Raw genomic sequence first — 9,927 nt, forward strand, 5'->3', positions numbered from 1 at the left:
CCCCCCAGCAGAGAGACCCGGCTTCAGTCGAGCAGCCTGACTGAGCCGCCACCCAAAGATCCCCCCCCCGCCCGCTCTGCCTGGGGCATTTTCCACCCTGGCAGGCGTGTGCCCCATGAAAACCCATTCCTTGCTTGCTGCTGGGGGTGGGTTCAAAGCAAAGTCAAGCCAAATCACAACAGGCCCTTCAGCTGCAAGCAGTAGCCGTTTGGAAGCACAGGAGAGTAAGACAAAGCTTGTCTGCCTTTGGGAGAAGCGCTGGAAGAATCAAGCCGGGCTTTGCCTAAGGGAGGGGTGGCGCAAGTTGTATCCCCTTTCTCAGTTCCAGGCCCCCCCCCCCATTTCCCCACCCCTGATGCCCGTGGGGTACAACGACTATTGTCCACTGTGGAGCAGATTTGCTGGGACAAATGCCTTTTGATTCCGAAGGAAGGAGGAGAAACCCCATAACTTCTTCCTCTTTTTTAAAAAATATCAACAAAGGTTTATTCAAGGTTTTCCACATGTAGCAATACAAGGATATAACAACATTATGATGAGAAGAGCAAAAGGACTAACAACAAACTTTAGTTAACATTATCTAAATACTTAAGGAAGTGTCATTATGCTCATTAACATAACATCTATCTTGCTGCTGACAACAGTTCATTGATGGGTTAGTAGCTTTAACCTATATGTTACTTTAAATAATTCTATTTTCAGAAACAAAGCCAGTAGTTATCATTAGCAAAAGAGTGAACCACTTCCTTTTCTGAGAGAAACTGAATTATTGGAAACCACTTACATATAAATGGTGCTTGATAATCCTCGTTAGTGTGATTAGCTATGCCATCCGCTATTTTCCCCGTAATAAATTGCATCCAAAGCTTATCATGCCACAGGTCTAATGATGGGCCTGAGACTGATGTCCATCTAGCGGCTACAGTAATTCTAGCTGCAGCCAATAATAAAGAGATTGTTTCGGTCATTCGTTTTGGGGAAAGAGACTCCGGCCACACTTCAGGTAATATTAATTCAGGATTAAAAGGTATCACCAGACCAGTTATCTGTCTGATAGCCATTGCTATGTCAACCCAGAATTTTTGGATACAGGGGCAAGCTGGCCTATCCCACGTAGGACTAGTTCCCTGTGAGCGCCCAGCTCTTGCTTCACCAAATCTCTGTGAGGGATTCTGGCTGGGCTGTTCAAGCAGGCAAGGTGTATCAAACTGAAGTGTGCCACTCAGCACCGGGTTACTAACACCTCTCTGTCTCCTGTCCCCCAGTTGCAGAGACTGGCTGTAATTCCCATGTGGCACCAGAAGCGTTTCCCTAGGGCAGGGGGCCCATTTCAATCCGGCAGACAGCCTGAGGCGATCCATAGGAGACATGTGGGGCTGTGCCCCTGGGGTGCAGCTCCCTTGTCGTCACTTAGAGGGAAGGGCTGTGGGTGCCGGAGGGCAGATGCCCACTGGGTGTCCACAAAGCCCTAGGCTCTCGGAGTGCAAAGGGAGCTCCTGCTGGTCAGAGCAGGCAATACTGAGCCAGCCGGGTCCAGGGTCTGGCTCGACAGACAGGAACTTGGCAAAATCACCCTCCGGGTGGCACGTGGATTGAGCGGGTGGGAGGAGCGTGGCCCATAGTGCGGACAACAGGTATTCAAGGACCATTTCCATTACGTGGAACTCCCAGGCAGTTCTTTCACCTTTGCCCGGAGCATCCAAGGGCACGGCATGTACCTGTGGGTTTTGTCTGTCTGGAGACCTGCTTTCCCCTTCTCACCCGGACATTTCCTGAGCCAGAAAGCCATGGCAACCGCCACTCAGCTGCAGAGTGTGTGTGTGTGTGTGTGTGAGGTATGTTTGCCCCCCGCCTGTGCTTGACCCCCATAGACCTCTGGAGGTGCAGCTGCCTCTGTAGTTCTCCACTCCACTTAGCCTCCTGCTGAGCCGGGACTTCAAAGCGGCGGCTTTTCCCTTTTCTTAAAGAAATGGTTGTTCTTCTGAGGAGCTGGCGGGGAAGAGGAGAGAGTTGCCTTTGTCATTCTGCATTGGGAGCGCTTTCCGCCGGCTTCAGTTTACTTCCGCTTGCTTTTGGTCTGGGAGCCTCTTTTGGAGAAGGAGAGGGGAATCGGAGAGGGCCCAGGTGGGAGGCCTCAGGGACTCTTGCCAGGGCAGGATGTTACCCGTGTCGCCCTCAGCTCCTCGCCGGGTCTTCTCTCCCCCCCAAGATTGCCCTTTGACCCCAATTGCCCTTTGACCCCAGTGCTGTCAGGACAGGCGATTCCCTCTTCCTCCAGGGTCTTCTCCAAGGGCAGCAAAAGCAGGCCCCGTCCTAAGCGTTGCCTGCCCTGTGCCACCAGCTCTTCTTCACACTCGGAAGAACCCAGTGGCTTCCAGTGGCTTCTATCGTTCCGTGTTAGGCGATGGGGTACCCCAAAGCCCAGATTCCAGCGCCTTCCGTGGAGGCTGTGGACGGATGCCAGCCATGGGAGAATGACTCTGGGGGCAGTCGTGCCACTTTGCCTTCCTCCTTTGACTCCAGGGGAGGATGTGCAGTCCACGTGTTGGTCTGAGAATGGTGCAGCTGCACAAGGCTGGTACGGAACTGTTCTCTACTTATCTGAGCACAGTTGAAATCGATACCCTGAATTCCTTGGGTGCCACACACACTGTCCAGAGTCGTCCCCCCCCCCCCGATATTGACCCCTGCCATATTGGGGGAAAGGTTAGCTGGATGCAGCTACAGAAAGATACGAACAGTCCACGGTGCTTTCCCTCACAAACCAAACCTGTGGAATGAAACCCAGCCCCCTGCTTTGCTGCAGCGCTCCCTCTAAGCTGTGGAGTCTTGTGAGGAAAAATTCTACTTTGTGAGCTGCTGGCATTAAGGTTGTGAGCAGGTGATTTGGCTCGTGCATAAATCAGTTTGCTCTGGAGCCCTCCTTCCCGAGCGAAGGCAAAAATGGGTGAGCCGGAGGCTAAAAAACTGTGAGTTCGCTCATACTAACTCAGAGGGAGCACTGGTTGGGAGATGTCTAGAAATTGGACTGAGTCTGGCAGGTCATGCCCCAGAGCTTGCTGGAAGACCTGTGAAGCAGCCGCAGCAGCGGCGGTGGTGGCAGAGAAGGGCCGTTTCTCTACTATGACATCGTCAGCGACTCCACGCCCATCCCAGGTGTTCAGGACGGCCTGGCGCCTGCCTTCACTGTCCCAGGCACAGGCAGTTCGCTGGGATACTTTGGCCAAGTTGTTCTGCTGATAATAAAAGATGGCGGACACGTGTGCTGTTCGGGAAGTCAGCCATAACGTGGGTGCCTTTTGTCAATCGCCCTGACTCACTCTGTGCAATCCGCCCTGAGTCCCCGTGAGAAAAGCAGAGTATAAATAATGTAGTTTAAAAAAAAAACCCCAGTATCCCTCTCCCCCTGTGCTGCAGAGGGTGCCCCCCTGCCCGATGCCAGCTGACCTGCTGCCTGCCACCCCAGGCCTTGGCCTCCTGCTAAGGTTCCCCGAGGATCTCTTCCTCAGTCTTCCGTGATCCCATGAGGAACAGCAGCACACAGAGGCTGCTGGTCCTGCCAGCGGTACCCTTCCAAGGATGCCCGAGGCCTTGATGCCCAGCTGCTGTTGCAGCATGGCGCGTGGCAAAGGGGTCTGTGCCAAAGGAGAGAGCCGAGGGTGGCCACTGCTGGACGTAGAGCGGTGTTGTGGGAGCCTGGGCAGCTGCTGGCTTTGTCGCTTGGCCCATTCTCCCCCATCGAAACGGCCTGGGGGCCGGGACAGGGGCAGTGGGGGAGCAGCAGTGGCTACGGCAGCCCCGTAGCCCTGGAGCTAAAGGCGAGGAGGAGCCTGGAGTCGCACGGTGGTTTTGAAGGCCCAGCAGGGGTTCTGCTCTTGGACTCAGGCTGGTGATTTGCCCGTCAGAGGGCCGTCTGTGTCCTGACCCCCTTCCGTGGGCTCACAGCAAGAATAAAAGGGGTAGGGGGCCGCAGCAGTCCTAGAGACACTTTGCTGGCCATCTTTGCAAGGCGCCGAATCTTTTTCAGCTGTGAAGCGATCCTGTATTCGTCCCTCAGCTGAAGTGCTGCTGGTTTGCCCCTCTTTTCTCCGTGCCGAGAGGGGAGTCGGCAGTCGGCCGCTCGCTCACCATCTCCTTGCATGGAGATCCTCCTGTCGATCAGGGCGTCCTCTCCTAAATGAGACATTCCACCTACTTTGTGCCTTCCAAGGATCCTGGGGAAAGCAGAACACGGATGATCTTTTGCTACTCAGCTCTTGTTACACGTGTGCAGATCCTCCGGTCATAGGTGTACATCTGCCAGTGAATCCATGGTCTAGTCTCCATGCGCTTAAAAATCCACAGCACATTTTGAACGACAACTGAAAAACACTGTAGCTGCTAAGACGAACAGCCTCCCCCGGGTGCCTTACTCTGAGGCCACAAAGCCCCCTGCGCACAGCCTAGTGTGGTGATGCTGGTACTGAGCATGCATGGGAATTGCCACTCTCCTGGAAGGAGCCCGTTTTGGGAGGGTCGGGTGTTGCATCTTCCCCACTTAGAATCATAGAATGTTAGAGTCGGAAGGGACCTTGCAGGTCATCTAGTCCAACCCCCTGCACTCTGCAAGAACATAGCCTAAAGATAATAGCCCTACAACATATCTGAAAGAGGGTCGTCCAGCCTCCGCTTGAAAAAGTCCAGCCAAGGAGCATCCACCACCTCCTGAGGCAGCCTGTTCCACTGCTCAACCACTCTGAAGTTCCTCCTGATATTTAGCCGGTAACAACCCCCTTGTCATTTCCACCCATTCGATCTTATCTTGCAATCCGGAGCAAGAGATTGTCGTGGCGGTTTTGGTGAGGCAAAGTCCCATCTTATCCCAGGGTGGTCTGGCAGTTGTGGGGGCGAGAGAGGGCTCCCCACCACCCGAAGCACATTTTGGAAGAGTAGGAAGATGCTGCCCTTTGGTCACTCGCAAACACGCTTTGCAAACCAAGTATTAAGAGGAAGCAAATTCCATGTTCGCCGTATCCGCCGATAGCTGCAGAGTGCTGTGGCAGAAGCCCAGAGACAGTCCCCCGGCCCAGCTGGTCACACTTGGGGCAGCATCTCTCTCGGCTACTGCTTCTGCTTCGTGGGGTACAGACGTCCCTCTCTGACCTTCTGGTGGTCCCTTGCCCCCCCCCCATAAATTTTCAGAGGCACCACTGAAACTCAAGAAGGTGCATTTTCCACGCTTCCTTCTCTTGCCTCCTGTGTCATTTGCCCAGTTTTGGAGGCCTCTCCCTTCCCACACGCCCAGAGTGCTGCTCCATCAGGCTCAGGTGACTTCCCCACCCCCACCAAGCCGCCTTCCTTTTATTTTGTATTGGTTTGTGCCGTGCCTGTCTCTCTCGCCAGTGAGCTTCCCAGCACTTGGGCTGACCTTTCTGCCCCAGGGGACTTCAAGAATGTTGTTGCTTGCAAAGACCTGCCCTCACCCAGTCCCCCAAATCTCTGGAGGTTCCTGGCTTTTGCCTGCAGGCTGTTTGCTTTGGGGGGCGGGGTGTCACAGACATTCTGTGCAAGTGGCTTTTAGCTTTGTTGGAAAAGTTTTGACAGTGCGGACGCCAGGAGATCACCAAGTAGATCTATTTATACCCTGATCTATATATAATAGATCTATATATACCCCGATTTTCTCCCCGGGGGTGGAGGGGACACCCAAAGCAGCATGACAGCGTTGTTTTCCCCTTCTTCGTTTTACCTTCACAACAACCTTGCAAGATGATGGAGAACCGCAGTGGCGTAGTGGTTAGAGCAGGGGTGTTGAACATGAGGCCCAGAACCAGCCCGTTCAGGACTTTTACTCGGCCCGCAGGCAACTCGTATGTATGGAAATATAAGACACTCCCCCTTTTATGGTATCCCTTGGGGAAAGCCTAGTCTTGTATATGAGTAAACACATTTATTGGGGGCTTTTGTGGGTTCCCCAGTAAATCAATTCCTTTCACTGCTAGGAATTGCTTTTGTTTGTATTTTGCTTGGAAAATAATATTGTTAATTTACTATGCCAGCAAAGGTGTTGTACGTGTAATATCGTTAACTGGGTTTGCCTGTGTCCTTTATAACGTTTATATCTAATAATAAATATCTCTGGTGCCTGGCATTACCTTTTATCACACGCATGGCCAGACCCGACAAAGTGACATTTATGTCAGATCCGGTCCTTGTAACAAATGCATTCAACACCTCTGGGTTAGAGTGTCGGACTAGGGTCTCAAAGAGCCAGGTTCGAATCCTTGCTCTGCAGTGGAAGCGCTCTAGGTGACCTTGTGCCAGTCACATACTCTCAAGCTAACCTACCTCGCAGGGTCGTGGTGAAGATATAATGGAGGAGAGGGAAATGATGTATCTGTTACTATCTGGGCAAGTGCGAGACCGCCTCTCCCCCTGTGCGGCTTTGCTCATCGGGGCGGGGTCTCCTGCAGATGCCAACCTACAAATGGGCAAAATCAGCCACTGCCTTCTCCACTGTGGCCCCCACTTTACGGCGTGGCCTGCCTGAGGAGGCCAAGAAGGCACCCCCTCTCCCAGCTTTCTGCACACAATGCAAAACTGAGTGATGTTCAGGAGGTCTTGTCTGCGCAGGCAATGGAGTCGTGCTGTACTTGATGCTTCACAACAGAGTTACTTGGACCAATCGTCGGGGATGGTGGTCTATCCGGCCGCGTCTATCGCTTGCTGAAACGCGAATCCCCCTGTGTAATTTTTTCGTTCCTTTAACGTGTCATATTAATACTGATGCGTTGCCTCGGTTCTGTTGTTAGGGTTAGTTCCCCTGGCTGGTTTTACAGCCCTGATTCCTATCGCATTGCTCACTGAGTCTTGTTGATCGTATTGACTCACTTGAGTCCGCCTTGAGTCCAAGTGAGACTGGCAGACTATAATGTAAATGAATGAATAGAACTTCAGCTGCTTTTGGTGTGGGGGGGGGATATAAACAGAGTAAATGCATAAACGGTCTGCTGCAGAGAGTGACTGGCCCAGGTGACCCCTGGCCAGTCGGAACCCAGCTCTCCCAGGCCCTAGTCCAACACTAACCACTTCGCTGCACTGCCTCTGTGCCACAGCAGATCGATAAATAATGAGATTTAGATGTTTCTGTTGCTGGGGTGAAAAGAGGTCTCCAAGGAACAGTCTTCTCTTCCAGCGATTTCAGCCCAGACACACCAGCTCTGAGAACGAAAGCAGGGTGGACGTCACACTGCAAATTATCATTTTTTTAAAAAAATAGTTTGCTTTGTGGGCCGAGTCCGTTCTGTGCCAGTGCCACGCAGGTCCTGAAGGAGACGTTTGTTTTTCTCTGTCCCAGAGAGTCCTCCTTTTAAACATCTCTCGGGTCACTGGAGGGTTTAGCCAGCAGTGCGTCAGTGACAAAGACTGTCACTGGGACGTGGCAACTGGCCCCCGTCTCGGGTCCTCAAGACCTCTCTTGAGGAAGGCAGCTGCCCAGTCTTGCCCTCCTTGGCTCAGCCTGCTTTGCCCAAAGATGGGGCCAAGTGGCAAAAGAGAAGAGGGCAGCCAGCCACCCATCAGGATCTTGGTGGAGGTGTGGGAAGGGCATGGGGGAAAGTTTGCAAAGCCTCTGGCAGCCCGAAGGGACGCTCTGTTCCCTAGAACTTAGCGGTCATACCGCAAAATGGGCTAGCGGGTGGGTTCGGGACCAATACGAGGAGGAATTCGTTCCGTGTCCTCCCTTCCTTAGGCTCTCAACCTCTTTGTGTCGTTTTTTGACACAGGAGCAAGGAAGAGCGACCCGATGCGCAGTTTTGCTGTGCACAAAAACCAGCCGAGGAGGAGCTACATCTGAGTGCAGGAGCGCCGTAGAGACCCCAGCATGATTTGGCGGGGGGGGGGGGTATGAGCTTTCAAGAATCAAAACTCCCTTCCAAACCGTCTCTGGCTTTAGGGCTCTGTTCCGTCAGGGAGGGGGTGGCCAGGGCTGGGTGCCTGCTTGCCTACACTGACTGCAAAGATGTGCCTGGCCGTCTTAAGGAAACACACACACCCCAATCACACTCAGACTTCTTTACTAGCTGATCTCTGCCGCTTTATGGACGTTTTGTTGCTGTTCGATTTTGGACAGTGGATTACTTTGTCGGTTCTTATTGCCTCTGGCAGCTTTTATCCCATTGTCATGTTTGTTTTAATTTTATTGCATGCGGCTTTGCACCCTTGTGGTGGATTTTTTAAAAAACAACACCCAAATAAATGCAGGCGCATTTGCTTACTGACACAGTGAAGCAGCAACAGGTTTCAAGTGGGGTTTCTCAAGCAAGTCTCTCTCCTCTTAGACAGAGTGTTTGGCACGCCCAGAATTTTCTTTCTGCATCCGTCGCCTTGTCTGCCTCAGGTTGTTTGCGTGAATAACAATAATAATAATAAGCAGGTGGACTCTTTGGAGAGCACCTTCCTTGTCAAAACGAGGATTGCCCCAGGAGATCTTGACCTTCGCTCTAGCTGAATTCGGCGAGCAGCAGAGTCTTTTTGCAAATCCTGGTCCCAGTCTGGACAAAAACGTATCTGGTGCCCGAAGGCCGTGGGTGTCCTGCAATGGGCAGCCTTTGGTAGCCAGCATTGCAGGGCTGTGTGCAGAATCCCTGGTGCGTCATTGCTTGTTGGGGAGGGGGAATGATATAGATTGGGGCTGGAACTGTAGGGGATGGAACTGCCAGTGCTGTTTTCCTGATCAAAAATACTCGATAAGGAAAAAGACGCAATCTTAGTACCTGTCCTTTTTCTCTCTGTGTGTGGGGGGGAATAAGCCTCTAGGGGCGCATTTTTAGCTGGGGGAAGAAGGTGCCCATCGAAAGTGAATCCCATGCTTCATGGCAGTGGCCCTGATCCATCACCACTACCCTGCACAGCTGCTTCTCAGGGCTAAATGAGCCATCCGGTGTCACATGTTGTTTGCCCCTTTGCTTTGCGCTGGGGGCGGGGGTGTTCATAGGGTTCAGTCACCCTCCCCTTTAGAAGAGGGAACTGATCTTTTTTGTGGCTTTCATCAGTGGACGAGAATCTTTTTGCTCCCCCCTTTTTATCTTCTCAGTCGCTGGGTGAGGTTGCTGAGGCTGAAGGAGAGAAGCCTGCTGCTCTCTCTCTCTCTCTCTCTCTCTCTCTCTGCTTTCCAGAGGCTGAGCGGGGCTCTGAATTGGAAGGGTTCAACCTGTGGCGAAAGGGGGGGGGGATAATGCAAAGGCTGCTGTTCCGCTTCTCAAGCCAGGGGTCTGGGCGTCTCTGGCTTCTCAAGAATCAGCCTCCTCGCTTGCCAAGCAGAAGGGGAAACTTCAAAAGGGGGGCCCCTTGGACTGGTAGGCCTGATATTATTGGTGGCTTGGCAGAGGGGGGCCTTTCTCTGTCCCGGGCACTGGCAAAGCTGCCCAAGCCCCACAGCTGCTTGGGCATTGCACCCCACATCCCTGGCCCTGGGTTCCTCGTGCTGTGGCGCAGGGGGCGTCAAGGTCCTCTCTGTGCTCCTGAACACCCATGAAGCTGCCTTGTACTGAGTCAAACCCTCTGTCCATCGAGGTCAGCGTTGTCCACTCAGACTGGCGGCATCTCTCCAGGGTCTCGGGCTGAGGTCTTTCACTTCACCTACTGCCCGGTCCTTTTTAACTGGAGATGCCACGAGAGATCAAAGCAGATGCTCTACCACTGCGCCACAACGGCCCCTCGTGAGTTCCTTGGGTTCTGTGGCCATGCCGCACTCTCTCAGCCTCAGTGTATCGTCTCCAGTGCCTGAAGAAGGGTGACCTACCCCCCGCAGGACATCTGTGTGTGTGTGGGGGAGACAGCATCCTTTCCAAGTTCTAGCAGCGGTCCTGTGAGTGTCACACCTGGTCACCTAGCCAGGTGTTGGAACCAGCTTCTGAGCTGCTGTGTTTCCCAGTTTCTGTTGCTTGG

At 53.1% G+C, this 9,927-nt stretch overlaps 2 protein-coding genes across 2 annotated transcripts in view; one reads left to right on the plus strand and one right to left on the minus strand.

The window, feature by feature from the left end:
- BOP1 (block of proliferation 1) overlaps positions 1 to 9,927 on the plus strand; it is a 114,175-nt gene that overhangs the window by 82,917 nt on the left and 21,331 nt on the right. The window lies entirely within an intron of this gene.
- The window catches only part of SCX (scleraxis bHLH transcription factor), a 14,091-nt gene that overhangs the window by 3,031 nt on the left and 1,133 nt on the right, over positions 1 to 9,927 (minus strand). The window lies entirely within an intron of this gene.

This window comes from Gekko japonicus, unplaced genomic scaffold (assembly GCF_001447785.1).
Source record: "Gekko japonicus isolate JY-2015 unplaced genomic scaffold, Gekko_japonicus_V1.1 scaffold275, whole genome shotgun sequence".
NCBI classification, from domain to species: Eukaryota; Metazoa; Chordata; class Lepidosauria; order Squamata; family Gekkonidae; genus Gekko; species Gekko japonicus.